The 7,954-nt window shown below is 40.3% G+C and overlaps 1 pseudogene; it reads left to right on the top strand.

The window, feature by feature from the left end:
• Positions 1-1,847: 1,847 nt before the first annotated feature.
• LOC112813435 (olfactory receptor 1F1-like) overlaps positions 1,848-7,954 on the top strand; it is a 32,440-nt pseudogene continuing 26,333 nt past the window's right edge.

The raw sequence follows: 7,954 nt of genomic DNA, 5'->3' as shown, positions 1-7,954 counted from the left end.
AAGAAGAAGAAGAAGAAGAAGAAGAAGAAGAAGAAGAAGAAGAAGAAGAAGAAGAAGAAGAAGATGATGATAGCAGGAGGGGAAGAATGAAGGGGGGGAAATCGGAGGGGCAGATGAACCATGCGAGACTATGGACACTGAGAAAAACCTGAGGGTTCTAGAGGGGAGGAGGGTGGGGGGAGGAGTTAGCCTGGGGATGGGTATTAAAGAGGGCACGTATTGAATGCAGCACTGGGTGTTATATGCAAACAATGAATCATGGAACATTACATAAAAAAAAAAGTATGTTGATATGCTGGATTTGGCTGCTGACCACTGGCTTACACTAAGGAAAAGAGACAGCTTATCAGTTTCTATGAAAAATGTTTATGCCAAGATACGAAGACTCATTTAAAGACAATTCACTAAGAAAATGATTTCAGATGCAAGTTAATGAACTTTAATGTTTCTTAGAATTTGCGATGGTTATGTCACAGCCTAGCATACATTTGTTGTTCATGGTAAAGCAGAATGGCAAGACACTAATTAAAACTCTAAAATAAACCAGAAATATCATCTTACCTAACAGTTCCAAATTTGTCTTTCTCCCAAACTTTTACAGGAGCTACTGACTAGGAAACTGAACAGTGTGCATTTGACTTCACCTTTGTATTCCCTTTATCAATTTTTTTTTTGAAAAGTAGTACTAGCCACAGGTATCCTGAAGGAAAGAAAGAGCAGACAGAGGGAGGGGTGGTCACAGATTTGAGAGTTTATTGGATGAAATAACTTCTGAGGATTCTAGATTGGTGGTCTGTCATAATTAGCCCCTGATAATAATCAGTTTTGCACAGCAAGTGAGATGATCAGTGTATTCATTTTCTATTGGTACCATAAAAAATTACGACAAATTTAGTGGTTTAAACCCTCACTTATTACCTCACAGTTCTGTGTGTCAGAAGTCCAGGCATAGCATGGCTCAACTGAGTCTTCTGTTTCACAGAAGTACAGGTACAGCATGAGCATGACTCAAGCTAAAATCAAGGTGTCAGCTGAGCTGGACTCTTATTTAGAGATTTGGGGGAAGATTACCCTTCCATGTTTATTCAAGTTGTTAACAAAATTTAGTTTCTTGTGATTTGATAACCAATGTTACCTTTTTCTTAACATGTTGCCCCCTTCCTCTTCAAGCCCAAACTGACACCTGGAATCCTATTTGTGATCCAAATTTCTGACTTCATCTTCTGCTCTGCTTTTAAGGGTTTGTGTAATTATATTAGTCCCACACACATAATCTCCGTATCATAAAAACATGTGATTAATAATCTTAATTACACCTACAAATCCTTTCTGTCGCATAATGTAACATATTTGTGTGAGTAACACCAGGAGGCAAAGGTCATGGAGGCTATTTCACACTAAGTTAGAATTTGTTATTGCGACTTCATTCCAGGAAAGAGGAAGGGTGGGAGGAAAAGTATACCAGTTCTAATTTAATTCATCAGCTGTTGTTTTGCAGTGTTATTGCTGAAGACTGAAGTTCCTTCTTTTCTTCCTTTTAACAGAAGTTTTACAGGGTACATATAAAGAGAGAGATAATAGAACTTACAGACTAGTAGGGAGGCTCACAGGCTAATAGCTAATAGTGATAGGCATGACAAGTAAACATAGGGCAAAGGAGCACAGCAGTGAGGGGGTTGCATATATTCCAGTGTCAGTGTCGAGTTACACTATTTAGAAGAGATGCCATCTCATCCACCAAAGGATGAGTAAGAGTTAGTTAGCTCTCCCAGTGTTTGTCACTGTATCTCATTGTCTTTTCGTTTTCTTCCCTATTTTTCATTTCAATTAAGAAAGAGCTCAAAGAAATGGAAAATTGAACTGTGGTCACTGCATTTATCTTTCCAGGATTTCCCAACCATCCTGAATTACAAAGGCTATTCTTCTTGGTCTTCTTGATCATTTATCTGATAACTCTTCTGGGAAGTGCTTTCACATTAACAGTAGAGTCAGTCCTGTCCTCCACACTCTACTGTATTATTAGCAACTTGAGCTTCTTGAACTTCTGCTACTTGTCCACCACCATTCTGGTTATGCTGGTGAACTTATTCCAGAAGACCATGTCCTATGAGGGCTGCCTTTCCCAGATGTTCCTGTGACCTGTGCTGAGGAAATCTTGTTGGCTGCTATAACTTATGAACACTATGTAGCCATTTGCCACCTCTTTAACTGTCTGCCTCTCATGATTCCAAAGGTCTGCGTGTATTGGTTGACTGGAACTTGGCTGTGTAGCCTAGACAATTCTGTGACACATTCAGTGATGGCAGTCACATTCACTCTGTGTGGGCTCAACCAGATCAGCCACTTTCTCTGTGACATTCCACTGCTCCTGGAGCTCTCCTGCTCAGACATCTTTCTCAGTGAGTCTGTGCTCCGTGTTGCCAGCACCACCACTGGCCTAAACCCTTGCCTGTTTACTGCAATGTGTTACATACTCATCATCTCTGCCATCCTTAAGATTCCCTCAGGGCAGAAACAAGGGCTCTATCTGGGCATCCCACTTCACTGTGGTGGTGACCTTCTTTGGGACAGCTTACTTCAACTATGACAACCCAAAGTAGGCTACAACCCAGACATAGACATCCTTGTCTCTGTGCTTTTCTGTGTTGTGACCCCCTTGTTGAACTCCATCATCTACACCTTGTGAAACAAGTAAGTCAAGGGTGCCCTGAGTAAGCTGGCTAGAGAAGGTAGATTTTGTAGTAATATCAGAATTTTCTTCTTTCTTTTAAAGATTTATTTATTTGTTTGAGAGAGAGAGAGAGAGTGGGGGTGGGGGACAGAGGGACAGGGAGAGAATCCTCAAACAGACTCCCCACTGAGAACAAGAGCCCAATGTGGGGCTCAGTCCCAAGACCTGGGATCATAACTTGAGCCGAAATCAAGAGTCAGATGCTTGGGGTGCCTAGGGGGCCAGTGGGTTGGGAAGTTGACTCTTGGTTTCAGCTCAGGTCATGCTCTCAGGGTCTTGCGATCAAGCCCGGCATTGGGCTCTGTGCTCAGCGGGGAGTCCGCTTGTCCCTCTCCCTCCCCCCCTTCCCCCTCTCCCTGCTCGAGTACTCTCTCTCTCAAAAATAAATAAATAAAATCTTAAAAAAAAAGAATCAGGTGCTTAACCAACTGAGCCATCCAGATACCCCCTGAATCAATCTTTCTCTCTTTCTTTCTCTCTTTCCCTTTCTCTTTTTCTTTCTTCCTTCCTTCCTTCCTTCCTTCCTTTCTTTCTTTCTTTCTTCCTTTCTTCTTTCTTTCTTTCTTTCTTTCTTTCTTTCTTTCTTTCTTTCTTTCTTTCTTTCTTTCTTTCTTTCTTTCTTTCTTCTTTCTTTCTTTCTTTCTTTCTTCCTTTCTTTTCTCCTTTCTCTTTCCAGTTGATCACCTTTATTTATATAATCCTTCAGTTACTTTATTAAAGTACCATGCTTATTAATTTTTGGAACATTTAAAAATTGTGTGTATTTAAGGTATGCAAGGTGATAATTTTTTAAAAAGATTTTATTTATTTATTTGACAGAGAGAGACACAGCGAGAGAGGGAACACAAGCAGGGGGAGTGGGAGAGGGAGAAGCAGACTTCCCGAGAAGCAGGGAGCCTGATGCGGGGCTCGATTCCAGGACCCTGGGATCATGACCTGAGCCAAAGGCAGACGCTTAACGACTGAGCCACCCAGGCGCCCCGGTGACAATTTGATATACATATACATAGTGAAATGGTTACTATTGTCAAGCTAATTAACATATCATCTCCTCATGTAGTTACCAACTTTTATGTGTGTGTGATAAGACTGCCTGAAATTTATTCTCTTAGCACATTTCCAGAATTCAATACCCACAATTCCTAACAAAAAAATCTGGTACTGAAATTCACTTGCATATGTCCCAGAAGAGAAAAGAAGCTATCTCCTCATTGTATGCTGGGCAAAGATGATAGCCATGACTTTAATGAATACATGAGAGAATTAATTATTTTTCATTTCTAACAATTTCTATTCAGGCTGTTGCCCTTGAGTTGTGTTTGTACTCTGAGGAATCTCAAAACAGCTGCTTAGAGAGAGATTACAAGGTTAGTCCAAAGTTGTCAGTCCACAAACATTTATACATGTCCATTCTAGAAAAATGAATTCATTGAGAGATTGAAGAAAGATTTTTGATTCTTGTATTGGGCAATGAGTATACTCAAAGCACGTCCTAGAATGGCAGGTTTCTGTCATGATACATTGAATTGATAGCCTGTTTTACAAGGGATTATCCTTTCCAGTCTGGGAAAGAACTAGAGTAGAAAACAGGAAGCCCTGCCACAAAGTCAGAAATCCAAAGCTTTTGGCAAAAGTTAGTGGTAAGTAGTTTTTTTTTAATTTTTTTATTGTTATGTTAATCACCATATATTACATCATTAGTTTTTGATGTAGTGTTCCATGATTCATTGTTTGTGCATAACACCCAGTGCTCCATGCAGAATATGCCCTCTTTAATACCCATCACCAGGCTAACCCATCCCCCTACCCTCCTCCCCTCTACAACCCTCAGTTTGTTTTTCAGAGTCCATCAGCTCTAATGGTTCTTCTCCCCCTCCGACTTACTCCCCTTCATTCTTCCCCTCCTGCTATCCTCTTCTTTTTCTTTTTTCTTAACATATGTTGCATTATTTGTTACAGAAGTACAGATCTGTGATTCAACAGTCTTGCACAATTCACAGCGCTCACCATAGCACATACCCTCCCCAATGTCTACCACCCAACCACCCCATCCCTCCCACCCCCCACCACTCCAGCAACCTTCAGTTTCTTTCCTGAGATTAAGAATTCCTCATATCAGTGAGGTCATATGATACATGTCTTTCTCTGATTGACTTATTTCACTCAGCATAACACCCTCCAGTTCCCTCCACATCCTTGCAAATGGCAAGATCTCATTCATTTTGATGGCTGCATAATATTCCATTGGGTATATATACCACTTCTTCTTTATCCATTCATCTGTCAATGCACATCTTGGCTCTTTCCACAGTTTGGCTATTGTGGACATTGCTGCTATAAACATTGGGGTGCACGTACCCCTTCGGATCCCTACATTTGTATCTTTGTGGTAAATACCCAGTAGTGCAATGGCTGGATTCCATGGTAGCTCTATTTTCAACTGTTTGAGGAACCTCCATACTGTTTTCCAGAGTGGCTGCACCAGCTTGCATTCCCACCAACAGTGTAGGAGGGTTCCCCTTTCTCCACATCCCCGCCAACATCTGTCGTTTCCTGACTTGTTCATTTTAGACATTCTGACTGGTGTGAGGTGGTATCTCATTGAGGTTTTGATTTGGATTTCCCTGATGCCGAGCGATGTTGAGCACTTTTCCATGTGTCTGTCGGCCATTTGGATGTCTTCTTTGGAAAAATGTCTGTTCATGTCTTCTGCCCATTTCTTGATTGGATTATTTGTTCTTTGAGTGTTGAGTTTGATAAGTTCTTTAAAGATTTTGGATGCTAGCCCTTTATCTGATATGTCATTTGCAAATATTTTCTCCCATTCTGTCGGTTGTCTTTTGGTTTTGTGGACTGTTTCTTTTGCTGTGCAAAAGCTTTTTATCTTGATGAAATCCCAATAGTTCATTTTTGCCCTGGCTTCCCTTGCCTTTGGCGATGTGTCTAGGGAGAAGTTGCTGCGGCTGAGGTCGAAGAGGTTGCTACCTGTGTTCTCCTTTAGAATTTGGATGGACTCCTGTCTCACGTTTAGGTCTTTCAACCATTTGGAGTCTATTTTTGTGTGTGGTGTAAGGAAATGGTCCAGTTTCATTCTTTTGCATGTGGCTGTCCAATTTTCCCAACACCATTTGTTGAAGAGACTGTCTTTTTTCCATTGGACATTCTTTCCTACTTTGTCAAAGGTAAGTTGACCATAGAGTTGAGGGTCCATTTCTGGGCTCTCGATTCTGTTCCATTGATCTATGTGTCTGTTTTTGTGCCAGTACCATAGTGTCTTGATGATGACAGCTTTGTAATAGAGCTGGAAGTCCGGAATTGTGATGCCGCCAGCTTTGCTTTTCTTTTTCAACATTCCTCTGGCTATTCAGGGTCTCTTCTGGTTCCATACAAATTTTAGGATTATTTGTTCCATTTCTTTGAAGAAAGTGGATGGTATTTTGATGGGGATTGCATTGAATGTGTAGATTGCTCTAGGTAGCATTGACATCTTCACAATGTTTGTTCTTCCAATCCATGAGCATGGAACGTTTTTCCATTTCTTTGTGTCTTCTTCAATTTCTTTCCTGAGTATTTTATAGTTTTCTGAGTACAGATCCTTTGCCTCTTTGGTTAAATTTATTCCTAGGTATCTTATGGTTTTGGGTGCAATTGTAAATGGGATCGACTCCTTAATTTGTCTCTCTTCTGTCTTGTTGTTGGTGTATAGGAATGCCACTGATATCTGTGCATTGATTTTATATCCTGCTACTTGATTGAATTCCTGTATGAGTTCTAGCAGTTTTGGGGTGGAGTCTTTTGGGTTTTCCACATACAGTATCATATCATCTGCAAAGAGTGAGAGTTTGACTTCCTCTTTGCCGATTTGGATGCCTTTGATTTCTTTTTGTTGTCTGATTGCTGTGGCTAGGACTTCTAATACTATGTTGAATAGCAGTGGAGATAGTGGACATCCCTGCAACGTTCCTGACCTTAGGGGAAACGCTCTCAGCTTTTCCCCATTGAGAATGATATTCGCTGTAGGTTTTTCATAGATGGCTTTTATGATATTGAGGTAGGTACCCTCTATCCCTATACTCTGAAGAGTTTTGATGAAGAAAGGATGCTGTTCTTTGTCAAATGCTTTTTCTGCATCTATTGAGAGGATCATATGATTCTTGTTCTTTCTTTTGTTAATGTATTGTATCACGTTGATTGATTTGCGGATGTTGAACCAGCCTTGCAGCCCAGGGATAAATCCCACTTGGTCGTGGTGAATAATCCTTTTAATGTACTGTTGGATCCTATTGGCTAGTATTTTGGTGAGAATTTTTGCATCCATGTTCATCAAGGATATTGGTCTGTAATTCTCCTTTTTGATGGGGTCTTTGTCTGGTTTGGGATCAAGGTAATGGTGGCCTCATAAAACGAGTTTGGAAGTTTTCCTTTGATTTCTATTTTTTGGAACAGTTTCAGGAGAATACGTATTAATTCTTCTTTAAATGTCTGATAGAATTCCCCTGGGAAGCCATCTGGCCCTGGGCTTTTGTTTTTTGGGAGATTTTTGATGACTGCTTCAATTTCCTTAGTGGGTATAGGTCTGTTCAGGTTTTCTATTTCTTCCTGGTTCAATTTTGGTAGTTGATACATCTCTAGGAATGCACCCATTTCTTCCAGGTTATCTAATTGTCTGGCATAGAGTTGCTCATAATATGTTCTTATAATTGTTTGTATTTCTTTGGTGTTGGTTGTGATCTCTCCTCTTTCATTCATGATTTTGTGGATTTGGGTCATCTCTCTTTTCTTTTTGATCAGTCTGGTCAGGGGTTTATCAATCTTGTTAATTCTTTCAAAGAGCCAGCTCCTAGTTTTGTTGATCTGTTCTACTGTTCTTTTGGGTTCTAGTTCATTGATTTCTGCTCTGATCTTTATGATTTCTCTTCTCCTGCTGGGTTTAGGCTTTATTTGCTGTTCTTTCTCCAGCTCCTTTAGGTGTAGGGTTAGGTTGTGTATTTGAGACCTTTCTTGTTTCTTGAGAAAGGCTTGTATTGCTATATACTTTCCTCTCAGGACTGCCTTTGCTGCATCCCAAAGATTTTGAACAGTTGTGTTTTCATTTTCCTTGGTTTCCATGAATTTTTTTAATTCTTCTTTAATTTCCCAGTTGACCCATTCATTCTTTAGTAGGATGCTCTTTAGTCTCCATGTATTTGAGTTCTTTCCGACTTTCCTCTTGTGATTGAGTTC

This window comes from Callorhinus ursinus, unplaced genomic scaffold (assembly GCF_003265705.2).
Source record: "Callorhinus ursinus isolate GAN/ISIS: 27379988/994484 unplaced genomic scaffold, GSC_fseal_2.0 scaffold121, whole genome shotgun sequence".
NCBI lineage: Eukaryota > Metazoa > Chordata > Mammalia > Carnivora > Otariidae > Callorhinus > Callorhinus ursinus.
The sequence above is the reverse complement of the archived record's forward strand: the minus strand, read 5'-3'. Positions and strand labels throughout refer to the sequence as shown.